Genomic DNA, 9918 nt, shown 5'->3' with positions numbered 1-9918 from the left:
TGGACAAATTCTTAGAAAAACACAGACTTCTGAGAATGAACCACGAAGAAATAGAAAATATAAAGAGACAAATCACAAGCACTGAAATTGAAACCATATTAAATATCTTCCAACAAACAAAAGCCTGGGACCTGAGAGCTTCACAAGTGAATTTAGAGAAGAGCTAACAACTATCCATCTCAAACTTTTCCAAAATATAGCAGAGGGAGGAACACGCCCAAACTCATTCTAGGAGGCCACCATCACCCTGATACCAAAACCAGATTAAGATGTTACAAAAAAAAACCCTACCAGCCAAAATCATTGATGAACATAGATGCAAAAATCCTCAATAAAATACTAGCAAACAGAATCCAACAGCACATTAAAAGGATCATACACGATGATCAAGGGGTTTTATGCCAAGAATGAAAGGATTCTTCAATATATGCAAATCAATCAATGTATTACACCATATTAATAAATTGAAAAATAAAAACCATATTATAAATTCAATAGATGTAAAAAAAGGTTTTGACAAAATTCAACCTTCATTTATGATAAAAACCCTCCAGAAAGTAAGCATAGAGGGAAGTTGCCTCAACATAATAAAGGCCATATATGATAAACCTACAGCCAACATCATTCTCAATGGTGAAAAATTGAAACCATTTCCTCTAAGATGAGGAACAAGACAAAGTTGTCCACTCTCACAACTATTATTCAACATACTTTTGGAAGTTTTAGCTACAGCCATCATTTAAGAAAAATTAAAATGAATCTAAATTGTAAAAGAAGTAGTAAAACTGTCACTGTTCACAGGTGACAGTATACTATATATACAGAATGCTAAAGATGCTACCAGAAAATTATTAGAGCTAATCAATGTATTTGCTAAAGTAGGAGGATACAAAATTAGTGCACAGAAATCTCTTGCATTCCTATACACTAATGACGAAAAATGTGAAAGGAAAATTAAGGAAACACTCCCATTTACCATTACAACAAAAAGAATAAAACACCTAGGGATAAACCTACCTAAGGAGACAAAAGACCTGTATACAGAAACTATAAGACACTGATGAAAGAAATTAAAGTTGATAAAATAGATGGAGGGATACACCATGTTCTTGGATTGGAAGAATCAACATTGTGAAAATGACTATACTATCCAAAGCAATCTACAGATTCAATGCAAGACTTATCAAACTACCACTGGCATTTTTCTCAGAGCTGGAACAAAAAATTTCACAATTTATATGAAAACACAAAAGACCCTGAATAGCCAAAGCAATCTTGAGGAAGAAAAACAGAGCTGGAAGAATCAGGCTCCCTGACTTCAGACTATACTACAAAGCTACAGTAATCAAGACAGTATGGTACTGGCACAAAAACAGAAATATAGATCAATGGAACAGTAAAGAAATCCCAGAGATAAACCCACGCACATATGGTCACCTTACCTTTGATAAAGAATGTAAGAATACACAATGGAGAAAAGACAGTCTCTTCAATAAGTAGTGCTGGGAAAACTGGGCAGCTATATGTAAAAGAATGAAATGAGAACAGTCCCTAAAACCAATGTCCCAAAATAAACTCAAAGTGGATTAAAGACCTAAATGTAAGGCCAGAAACTACCAAACTCTTAGAGGAAAACATAGGCCGAAACTCTATGACATAAATCACAGCAAGATCCTTTTTGACCCACATCCTAGAGAAATGGAAGTAAAAACAAAAATGAACAACTGGGACCTAATGAAACTCAAAAGATTTTCACAGCATAGGAAACCATAAACAACATGAAAAGACAACCCTCTGAATGGGAGAAAGTATTTGCAAATGAAGCAACTGACAAAGGATTAATCTCCAAAATTTACAAGCAGCCCATGCAGCTCAACATCAAAGAAACAAACAACCCAATCCCAAAATGGGCAGAAGACCTAAATAGACATTTCTCCAAAGAAGATATACAGATTGCCAACAAACACATGAAAGAATGTTCAACATCATTAATCATTAGAGAAATTCAAATCAAAACTACAATGAGGTATCATCTCACACCAGTCAGAATGGCCATCATCAAAAAATCTATAAATAATAAATACTGGAGAGGGTGTGGAGAAAAAGGAACGGTTTTGTGCTGTTGGTGGAAATGTAAATTGATACAGCCACTATGGAGAACAGTATGGAGTTTCCTTAGAAAACTATAAATAGAACTACCATACCACCCAGCAATCCCCCTACTGGGCATATACTCAGAAAACCATAATTTGAAAAGAGTCATGTACCAAAATATTCATTGCAGCTCTATTTACAATAGCCAGGACATGGGAGCAACCTAAATGTCCAATGATGGAAGAATGGATAAAGAAGATGTGACACATATATACAATGGAATATTACTCAGCCATAAAAAGAAACGAAACTGAGTTGTTTGTAGTGAGGTCGATGGGCCTATAGTGTGTCATACAGAGTGAAGTAAGTCAGAAAGAGGAACACAAATACCATATGCTAACACATATATATATGGAATCTGAAAAAAAAGGTCATGAAAACCTAGGGGCAGGACCTACTAGGGAATGGACTTCAGGACACGGGGAGGGGGAATGGTAAGCTAGGACAAAGTAAGAGTGTGCCATGTACATATATACACTACCAAATGTAAAACCAATAGCTAGTGGGAAGCAGACACATAGCACAGGGAGATTAGCTCCGTGCTTTATGACCACCTAGCGGGGTGGAGTATGGAGGATAGGAGGGAAGGAAATGCAAGAGGGAAGAGATATGCAGATATATGTATATATATATGTATATGTATAGCTGATTCACTTTGTTATAAAGCAGAAATTAACACACCATTGTAAAGCAATTATACTCCACTAAAGATGATAAAAAAAAAAAAGAAAGAAAAGAAAAGGAAAGGAGGAAAAAGCCGCCCCATTGGCTTGGTGGTCTTTGGATGAAATGGATGCAGAAGACAGCTTGATTGTCAAACTGGAAACTTTTATTTTCCTTTTCCTTTTCTTTTTATCTTTCCTATCAGGCTTTCTGCCCACTTCTCACTCCCTTCTTTCAAACAGGAAAGACGCTAATTAGCTGCTATTTTTGGTAAAACAACTGTTGTTTTAGATTTCTTGTTCAATGAATGTTATTCTTTTAACTGCCAAATGAGCTTTGGCGGTTGATGTAGGGGATCTCTTGGGAACTTAATTTTTTCCCAAGTTTAAGTGTAAAACCTTTTTTGCTTGAATTGGCTTTTAATGGGTGCTTCAAGATTTGCTCTTGGCTCTTTGATGCGGGACTGAATAAACTATGTTTCCTTTGAGCTTCCAATAAATAAAGGATCCCATGTCCTCCTGGGCACTTTCTGGTGATTTTGCTGTGTGTGGTCTCTAATAGCCAGATGCAGATTCTAGGAAAATGACTTATAAATGAATTATAAATGAATATAAATAATCTTATATTTTTAGAATTTGCTTTGACTCATTCTACTTCTTGTAGCAGATGGCTTTAAAGAGCATTAGCTATGTATATATTAAATATAATATAAATATACCAATATTAAATATTATATTGATGTGTAAGTATAATATATTAATATTTATATTAAAGTCTAACAATTATGTATTTTAAAATATAATTTTGCATAGCATATATTATATACAAAGTATATGACTAGTGTAATGTATTTCTATGTTTAATATATTCATAATATTAATATGATATATTATGTAATATTGATTATAACATAATTATATCATAATATATAGAGATATAATTATTATTATCTGATATAATACATTATATTTAATATATTCTATATGACACAATATATTGTGTATTATTATAAGAACATTATTATTATAAGATAATATGTTATTATAATGTATTATTATAAGAACATTATATTATATAATTTAAATATAATACATATATAAAACTATATATATTTTAATTATACATTACACATACAAGTATGTATAGCTATTTATAATTTTATTTACATAGGAATCTCTTCATCATAACAACTGATGTAAAAATATGCTGTATTTAAATCAAATAGGCCATAATCTCACTACTTACACATAACTCCTCTTAAAATCTTGAACCCTGTCTAAATCATGCTTACATATCTCTCAACCTGTTTTTCTACACTTGCATGTATGCAATCATTTATACACAATATATATGTATACTACAAGTTTTCACTTCAATGTATATAAATATATGACATATATAATTATATTCCTGTATATGTATACAAATATTAATCAAAGGTATTGTATATGTATGTATATCATATGTTTATATAAATATATCATACAAATAATGTATGTGTATATAAATACATGACTATATACATACATACACAGAAATATACTTATTTAAACAAAAGGGTCCTAAATAATCATAGTTCTCTAAGAATAAAAGTAGTTATGTCTCACTGTTTCAATAACAGTTTATACTTTTCTACTGTATGTGCTTCTATAATTGTTATTAACAATCCCCATTTGTTGAATGTTAAGTTGTTTTAATTTTTAACCATTATTAATGAAGCTATGAAGAATTTAAAAAAGTCAATATGAAAAAGAAAACAATATTAATATTGTTACATAGAATAAATCAGTAGTGATAATATTTTACTACTTTTCCCCTAGTTTTCTTTTGCTATGAGACCTGATTATTTTATTATTAAACTATGACTACTTAATACATATATCTTTTAAAAAATTTTATTGTGATATAATTGACATATAACATTGTATTAATTTTGTCATAGTTACAAGTTGGTGTACCTTGTTTTTAATAAGTTATATATTACAAACACACTATTCATTCATATGATTTGTAAAAGCTCATTATTTGCAATCACATAATTATATCAACATGTTTATACATATTTTTTAATGTTGGTAGTTTTAGCTATTAACTTTATAATATTAATAAATACTTATCTAAATATATATTTGAAGAAGTAAAATGTTATAACTTTCTATCTATTATGTTGAAACAATATGTTTTGCTAAATTTCCACAATTAATAGTTTTTAGTTACTAGTTTTATCCACACTTTCTAGTCTTTCTGGAGTACACACTCTCCAAAGGAGAATACCTTTGTTATGGCCAAAATGACATAGAGAAGTTAGCTACATATGATGGGGAAAATTGGAGATTTTAAATGGAACAAAGACTTTATTAATTCTGTATGTACATACATAAGTTAATTTACATATTGAATTGTTTCTTTAAATTAACGGGTCTTTCAACTATTTTTGGACTATGTTTTAAAAATGTCATCTTCCTTTTGGTAGATATGTCAAGATGGTTTCTACCCCATACTTTCTTATGAATACATACTCACACACTTATGAAGTCAAAGTAAAGTATGGCATAGTCCAGGGGAGAATAATACTAAGTTTGGTCTATAGTGTTAGGTAAAAGGAGAACATTCAACCAATAAATGCTGATGTATTTTGGTTAGAGAACCATCTTTTTAGACATGCAATATTTGTGTCTCTCAAAGAAAATGAAACATAAAAAGCCAAGTAAAATTTATTTAAATATATGATTTAAATTTACAATAATATAAATTAGATAAAAAATAAGATGAAAGACATCAGAATAACGTCTTCTGTGCCACATTGTGATTTAAGTGACTTTTTAAAGCTGTCTCTTTTTAAATAACCATCACAACAATATTTGATAAATCCTACCATATCCTAATTCTCATATGAGGAAATTTAAGCATAAAATGATGGCACTACTTTCTCAATGTCACATGCCACAATTCTAACTCCATAAGTAAAGAGAACAAGAAGAAATGGAATATGATGTAAGTCTGCAAATAACAATTGAGCACAATTTGAAAATTAAATATACAAGATGAGAAAACTTATTAATACAAACAGAGACTATGAATATTGTGACATACATAAAGAACTGAGATTCATCTATTAAAACTTCTTGCTTAAAGATTTAAAAATAGAGCTGAAACAATATTCAATATTACAGTTGAGGAAACAAAACTTAAAAGGAATATTCCTAAGTGGAGGATGAGAATAATTTACCATGTACTATATAAAAAATGTAACACACACATTTATTTAAAAATACCAGCCATAACAAAATCTCATGCATTTTATATCAAGGAGATTAAGATGTTACCTATAAATGGATGGAGACCTTTCTACTGGTTGCAGATTCCCCTTCAGAACTGGGAATAATTATTTCTCAAAGTTTTCACCAGGGTAAAAAAAAATTCCAAATTAAATGTCATCCACACATTAAAACAGAAGTAAACTATTGTTAGATGCTCAAGGATTTAAAAAGCATACCATTCATCTACACATATTCTTAGAGATGTTCTTTTTTTAACTAACCAAATAATAAATCAAAATACAGTCCTCAAAAAAAAATTGTATAATTAAGAACTGATTGAAAGTACTTCAATGTGTAATTAAAACTAAATTACTATAAAAATACACTTAACATATGGTCCATGAATCTTACTCCTAGGTATTTACTTAAGAGAAATGAACACACATAGTCACACAAATACCTATAAATGAATTTTCACAGCACTTTTTTTTTCTTAATAAGTCAAAACTGAAAGCAATCTAAATATCCAATAACTGATGAATGAATAAATGAATGATAGTCCATCTATAAATAAATTATATGCAATAATAAACAAAGAAATAAAAACGAGATATACAACATGGACATATATCCAAAGCCCTATAATAATTGAAAAGTTTAGATACAATGTCTCTGTATCTATGTGACATTCTTCAAAAGGTAAACCTGTAGGAAAGAACACAAATCAGTGGCAACTGTGGACTTGGGGGTACTTGTGAAAGACATTGGAAGCAAAGAGGAAAAAGGAGTGTATGGAGAGTAATAGAAATATTCTGTATCTTAGTTTTGATTATATTACTCTATGAATCTGTCAAAACTAATTGAATTGTACACTAAGAAATTGTCAACTTTATTGTAAGGAAACTATAAAAATAGCTTTTAAAAAGATTAAAAATACAAAAATCCCTACTCTTCTACTCTGTAGCTCTTGATCTGTGCAAGTCACTAATAACTTTAACCATTGATTTTATCATCTGTCAAATGGGATGATGTTGAAGGGAGAAGTAAATGAAACATATACATCAATATTTGGCACACAGTTTATGCTAGAAAAATTGGTGACTATTAATGTATGTGTAAAGTGATGATGATGATGATGTGTAAAGTGATAATATATGTGTAAAGTGAAGTTATATACTTATAATTCCAGGAGACAGTCCAAATACAGACATGAAAATCTGAATAGACCCTTAAGAAGTCTCTGTACCCTTTTCCCATAATTTTACATGATCTACATAATTTTTCTGAGTGAATGGACACAGTAGGTGATATCAGTTTGAGCCTGGGATAGCCATACTGAGATAACTTTCTTGGGAAGACCCAAAATATGGGTTGGGTTGAATGTAATGATCTAGGAAAGGAAGTGCAAAACTGTTGGTGAACTAATGCTGAGTAGGAGGGAATGCTCATTTTTTAGCATCTAATTATCACCAGTAAAGAGAGGTAGGTGAAAAAGTGTAAAATATGCAAAGATCATAATAAAATTATTGTGGAATTAAAACTTTAAACCCACAATCTCTTAATTTCAAAATAGTTGCATTTTTTTTCTAAAAGTTACTTTATGTTAGGAATTCCATAGGATAATTATTGTCTTAAAAGCAAATATTCACAGCCAGAAACCTGGCTGGCCCAAAATATGACTGATAGCTTCTTGATTGATATTCAGTATATATATTAAATGTAGAAATGTTGTAAATTTTAGACATGATTAAATATTAAAAGGTCATATTCTTTAACAGAAAAAACTATTTTTAATAAAACGCAGGGTTTGAAGCCCCTTTAAAGTAAAATTATTTTTTAATATTTGAATATTTGTATATATTATTATAAAATTTTAACTTTTGACATTTTTCCAGATACCTGTTACTTCCCAAGTTTTCCCCATATTAATGAAAGCATTTGCATTCATCTAGGTGCTCTTCCAGAAATCCAAAATTTATCCTCAATAAATCATTCTCCCACTCACAAATATGTTATTGAATCTTATCTATTTTATTTCCAAAAAAAATTTTTAAGCATCTAGGCTATAGCCCCCATATAGGTTTTATGTGCATACCACTTCTATTCAACATAGCACTGGAAGTCCTAACCACAGCAAATAATAGAAAATAAAAAGAATTAAAAAGCATCTAAATAGAAAAGAAAGTAATAAAATTATCTCTATTTGCAGAAGACACAATCTTATATGTAGAAAACATAAGGACTCCACCAAAAACAACAATAACAACAAAAACTCTTTAGACCTAATATGCAAATTCAGTAAATTAACAATTCAGCAAAGTCTTAGAGTACAAAATCACTACACACAAAACAGTTGCATTTCAGAGGTGGTTCAGACAAAAAGCTGCATCTGAGAAAGACAGGTGTAGCCATTACTGGTGCTTACAGAGAGAGCATATCAGAAGCAGCCCTCATCTCTCTGTGAAGCTGGACCAACACAGCCTGTGCAACAAACCATGCTGACAGCCCATACAGGACCCACTTTCCCTGCTGTGCTGCTCCATACCAGGGAAAGGATGGCAAAGACTGAGGGGAGAGCTCAGTTGTGAGAGAAAAGAGAGGTTCAGACAAAGAAGCATCTGAATAGGCAGTCATTACTGGCATTACATGAGCAGCACATCAGAAGCAGTCTGGGTCTTGGACACAAGCCAGACTGCCACAGATAGTGCTCCAACCTGTGCCAAGTGCCCACATCAGTCCCTCTTGCTCCAGTACTGCTGCCCTCTACATTTAGTGTTCCAGTGCTGGGATGGAAGAAAGCAGACACTTAAAAGGAACTCAACCAGCTTGACCACAACCTTCAGGGATTTAGCTACTACTTGGGAACAGACCCCACCCCCAATAGGGCAGTGATGGCCACTAAGAAGAGGGAAAGTTCTCTTTCACACCTGGATTCAGCCCTAGCTATTTCTCCAGCTCCACCTCCTACCAAGATTCCAGCACACCCTGAAGAAAGATATGGCTTGTACTCATATCAATACCAACTCTCTCACAAAAGTGACTGGGCACATGCACACTGTAAGGGATCCTCTCATATAAGGACACCCCTAAGAGACTGCAAAAGGTAATTGTTTTACCTAGTTTCAGGCACAGAGAAAGGAAAATAAGATAACACAGAGAAATTGGCCTTGACTGAACAAGCAAGAGAAAACCCCTGAAGAAATAAAAAATGGAACAAAAATATACAAATTGCCAGATAATAAGTTCAAGGCATTAGTAATAAGAATGCTAATTCAGTTAGGGAAAAGAACAGATGAACACAGTGAGAATTTTAACAAGGAACTAGAAAACATAAAAAGAACCAGTCAGAACTGAAAAATATAATTGAAGTGAAAAACAATCTAGAAGGAACTAACAGCAGACTAGGTGATTCAGAAGAATGCATAAGTGATCAAGAAGAAAGAATGAAAATCCCACGATCAGAAAGAAAAGCTAAAAACAAATTTAAAGAATAAGAACTGTATAAGAGACCTCTAGGGCAACATCAAACATACATTCCCATTATAGAAGTCCAAGGAGAAGAGAGAGACAAGGGGTTCAAAAATGTATTTGATAATATTATTGCTAATTTTTTTTCAAACCTGAAGAAGGAAACAGATATCCAGCTACAGGAAGAACAGAGGATTACAGACAGACCCACACCAAGACATTATAATTAAAATGGCAAAAGTGAAAGATAAAGAGAGAATTCTAAAGGCAGCAAGAGAAAAAGAGTCATATACAAGGGAACCACCATGAGACTATCAGCTGATTTTTCTGCAGAAACATTGCAGGCTAGAAGGGGGTGCCATGGTATATTCAA

This window comes from Delphinapterus leucas, chromosome 18 (assembly GCF_059928025.1).
Source record: "Delphinapterus leucas isolate spDelLeu-1000000601 "Yukka" chromosome 18, BTC_Dleu_Yukka2, whole genome shotgun sequence".
Lineage (NCBI taxonomy): Eukaryota > Metazoa > Chordata > Mammalia > Artiodactyla > Monodontidae > Delphinapterus > Delphinapterus leucas.
The sequence above is the reverse complement of the archived record's forward strand: the minus strand, read 5'-3'. Positions refer to the sequence as shown.